The sequence below is a fragment of the Neopsephotus bourkii genome, unplaced genomic scaffold (assembly GCF_033783945.1).
Source record: "Neopsephotus bourkii isolate Nb327-2 ecotype Australia unplaced genomic scaffold, CSIRO-AGI_Nbou_v1 NB_668, whole genome shotgun sequence".
Lineage (NCBI taxonomy): Eukaryota > Metazoa > Chordata > Aves > Psittaciformes > Psittacidae > Neopsephotus > Neopsephotus bourkii.
Genome location: NW_026901167.1, coordinates 2978004 through 2982740, shown reverse-complemented (window position 1 = coordinate 2982740; position 4737 = coordinate 2978004). Strand labels below are relative to the sequence as shown.

General features: G+C 39.5%; 1 pseudogene; it reads left to right on the top strand.

The window, feature by feature from the left end:
* The first annotated feature begins 294 nt into the window (after positions 1-294).
* On the top strand, positions 295-4181 carry LOC133212130 (5-hydroxytryptamine receptor 2B-like; annotated as a pseudogene).
* Positions 4182-4737: the final 556 nt, after the last annotated feature.

Sequence of the window (4737 nt, the reverse complement as noted above, 5' to 3'; positions counted from 1 at the left end):
AGGTTCACTGGAGATGAACATTAAAGACAGACAACTACGATAAGAAGCAGTACGCCATACGGAATATCCAAGCCATCACTTTGGCAAGAGGGAAGGGAAGATGCACAAGCAAGCCCTTCAGTTTTAACAAAATCATTACTGGGACAGAATAGCCCTGCTTTGCCATGTAAGTGCTCAACTGCAGCTGGCCAAAGGACACAGCAAAATCATTTTAAAACTATGTGAACTAAATTCTCCAAGATCACTAATTAAGATTCAATCAAATTTCTCCAAAGACTGAGTAATACATTGGTTATGACCCATTACCTCCTCCATCTAACTGGTATGTTGGTTTAGTAGCCACAATCATAAGCATTAAATGTAAAAAAAAAAAAAAGTAAATAAAGTAAGGAGAACAAAAACAACTTTGGCCATATTTTCTATGCCTGAGAACATCCAAAAAAGTCTGCTAAGCTTAAAAGCACTCAAAACCACAGCACCCTAAATAAATCCACAGCACAAAAAAAAGTTAATTGGCACACGCCCACGTAAGTACTAGCAAAACTTAAAAATTCTAGTTCAGAAAAAAGCATTTCAAAGAAGTCAAAAAGCAAAACAAAAAATAAAAGACAAAGCATAAAAACCTCAAAACACCCCAAACACCTCACCTTGATAAAAGCCGAACCCAAAAGAAGCTCCCTGTTTGGAAGCTGTGCCTTATATATCCCAGGCCCTACCCACAGCCCCTCCCTCAATGCCCTGGCTCAGGGGTGGGGCCAATCACTACCCCAGATAAAAGCAGCCTGACAAGGGACAGCTGGGTTGGTTTTGGTTGGAGTTTGCTTTGTTGGTTTGTATCTAGCTTTTAAGTTTTTGGCCTTTTTTTTATGCTTTAGGTTTACTTTCAAAGCTCACAGACTGCATAGCTTCTATTTTATGAAGTCAGGTTGAGAGTTACACACAGAAAACTCTCAAAAAGCTTAGATATTAATGAATTTTCTGCTTCCTTTCAGACAACGCCTGGCCTTTACCAACTGCCTTGTGTCCTAACTGGTTGTGTCTTGACATCCTCTTTTCCACAGCTTCCATCATGGACCTCTGTGCCATCTGACTTGACCACTATATTGCAATTAAAAAGCCAGTCCTGGCTAGTCAGTACAATTCATGGGCTACAACAATCATCAAAATGACCGTGGTTTGGCTCATTTCAATAGGTGAGACTCTGAACTGGAAAAGGAACGCAGAAGCTTTTCACATCCAAAACAATGGGTGACTGCTGGTCAAAATGGAAACTCTGGCCAAGTACTACTGATTAGCAGACCCTAACATCTGGGCTGGCCTAAGTCCACCTCTTAGCTCATACATAGCTACACCACAAGAATTGGCCTCAAGCACTGCTCCTGATCAGGCTTACCCTACTCGATCATACCTTTTCTCACTGGTCTTCCAAGTCCAAAACTCAGAAGACAATAACTGCATGCATAGTATGCCTTCCAGGAAAGCATGAGTTTATGCTCCTGTGGTAGTATATTCTGTTGCACACACAGTTTAAAGACTTGAATAGATGCTGCTAAAATCTGTACTTCACAATTTTCCCATGAAGCAAGTAAAAAAAGTTTTATTAGTTGTATCAAAGACTGAAAGATCAATGAATGGCTGGTAAAACTCACATTGAAAACTGAGATGCACTGGCAATATAACATATAGAAAGGCTAACTTCTAAGCAAAAAAAAAAAAAAAAAAAAACTCAACCAAAACCAAACACCCTGAAGAGTGTAAAGGAAGCCAATGAATTAACTTTTAAATTAGCACCTCTGTGATGTGCACCTGCCTTTAAGGATTGAAAATAAAGAAAAAAAAAATCTGTTAAATGAGCTAAGGAGGTGAAACATATAATTCAGATAAACAAAGGTACACTGCAAGCAGCCATAGGCAGAGTGTCGTATGCTCTGTGTGCAAGAATAAGAAAAAAATTATTGTGTGCTACTAAGGCAAATGATTCATGGTAGAATGGCTACATCCACCATTTTGGCCAAGGTATACATGCCTAAACCCAAAAAGCCTAACTTCAAAAAAAATTCAGGAAGAACAGGGATGATAGGAGAAAAGATGCTATCTTTACCATAAAAAAAAAAAACCCAACCAACCTAACAAGCAAACAAAACCCTGTTGCCATGACAAGACACGTACAAATTGACCTTTTAATGCCTGGTTTGTTGTTAGTTATCAGTGCTGTACTTTTGTCATTTCCTTTTTATCTGACAGGGGAGCATTCTGCAGCTGAGCCAGGGTTCTCCAAATCTAAGGTTAACTTGCCTCAATCCTCACTTTAAATCTTTGCTCTATCTGAAAGTGTGCCTCTTATTAATAAAGGTATTAAATGGCTGAAGAGTTGGTTTTGCTCTTGCTGCCTTCAACCAACTTGACTAAGCAGAGTAGCAGAGGAATTCAGTAAATGCCAACAACATCTCTTTAAGCAGTATCAGGAAATATCACACAACTTTGACCAGGCAGTAAGGAAACTACTGGTTTTGTTGCAATGTCAAACTGCTGGCAAACGAAGTGCTGACTGCAATTTAGTGATAATAAAAAATTCATTTAAAAGACAGGACTGATAAAGTTTTTTATATTTTCTTATAGAGTGGTGAATCACAATGCTAGCTGGTCTCATCTAAAAACTTTTAAATATGCAAGAGACTTTAAACAACAAATCCATCTTAAACACAACCTGCATAATTCTGGCAACTATTAAACTACTTGTATATATGAAAGAGTCAAGGTAGGGTGAAAAAAAAAATAAGAAAAAAAAAATCAGCTGTGTCCAGTAACTTGATGGGGTTAAGATAAGAAGCAAAGACTAGATACATGTATTTACCAAACTGCCCTTCAAAAAGTGCAAAGGTTACCCCAGGGTAAGGGGGGTGGAAGCAGCTGGCATTAGGGAAACACATTTCACTAGAGGAAAAGCCATACTAACACCTACAGTCAAAACTACTCATGTTTTTTACACTTGAGAAATTGGCAACTTTATACTGCTTCCTCAATCAGTAAAGGCTAGGCCCAGTCTCCTTCGAAAAGGCACTCTTTTATAGCTGAGGTTGCCAAGTCTTTACTGTTTGCCCAACTACACACATAATGCTCTCAGTTCTCCTTCACCCTGACTTAGCTCCAGAGCTCAGGAACTACTTTCTTTAGAGACCCCGAGGCTTCAAGCCCAAAAAAGACTGCAAGCGATTACCATATGCTGAAGTACTTTGTTCGTGTCCTGCAGGAATTGCTATTCCCGTCCCTGTCAGAGGCACTGAAGATGGAAATGGCAACTCTACAAACATCACATGAGCCCCGATGCCCCATCGTTTTCATGACTACATTCTGTACGGATCAGTGGCTTCATTCTTCATTCCCCTCGTTTCATGATAGTCACTTATTTTCTTACAATCTAAGTGCTACACAAGAAGGTCTACTTGATAAACAAACCACCTCACCATTTCACTTGCTCAACAGTGTCCACAGTATTTCAGTGTGACACAACATCTGTGCCCTCGCCAGAAAAGGTGGCCATGCTAAACGGCTCGAGAAAAGACAAGATTTTGTCCAATGACATGCCAATCTGCAGAACATACACAACAGGGACAAAGTCCATGAAAAAAATAACCAGTGAGCAAAGGGCATCAAAAGTTCTGGGGATTGTACTTTTTCTTTTCTTGTTGATGTGCTGCCCATTCTCCATAACAAACATAAGTTCAGTTCTGTGCAACTCCTGCAACCAAGAGATTTCTCAAAAGCTTACGGAGATACTTGTCTGGATAGGATATGTATCCTCAGGAGTGAACCCTCTCGTCTATACAATAATCAACAAAACATTTAGGGGCGCTTTCAGCAAGTATATCACTTGCAACTATCGGACCACAAGGCCTATCAAGGCCCTTAAAAAACGCTCCAGCAGGATCTCTTTGAGAAGCTCTGCAATAGAAAATTCCAAGTTCTTTGTCATGCATGGGATGAGAAATGGGATTAACCCCATTAGATATCAGAGCCCAATGAGGCTGAGGAGCTCACCCATCCAAGCATCATAAGCCGTTCTGCTGGATACATCGCTGCTCACAGAGAATTAAGTTGATAAAACAGAAGAACAAGTCAGATACGTATAGTGGAATGGCAGCTATGCCTATATCATAGTGTTACTGTATGTATTGTTCTAGGTAACACAAATGTACTGTAAGACTATATAAATACTGTTGTTTTCTGTTACTTATGCAAGCAACACCTTACAAATCAATATTAATTCCTCTCCTCCAAAGCCTCCCCTATTTTAACCCAACCCCATGGTGGCACTCACAGCTTCATTCCATGATAAATGACTAATGCAGAAATGTAGCCAACAGGAAAAAGGAAATAAATAAAAGCTAAACCAATCTGAATATCTGACTTCAGTTCTCACCACACCCAGGCCCTTCAAAGTACATTTTTATAAGAAAATCGTCTCTGTACAAACACTAACATTTACTCTGGCAAGATGACAGAACATTCTGTAGGTTGATGCTTTATGATGAAATAAGCAAGGGGATACAAGCATGCTTGTTTTAATTTAAATCCACCTTTACTCTGTGTAAACAGAACTGCACATATACCCACTGCACTACCTCCTACGACACCTTCATTTGCTGAGATTGTATATCCAAGTATGAGGTTTTTTTATTCTCTATGGATATGCGTACCAGAAGCAGAATCACTTGCTACCGAGACCAAAAGTTGTCC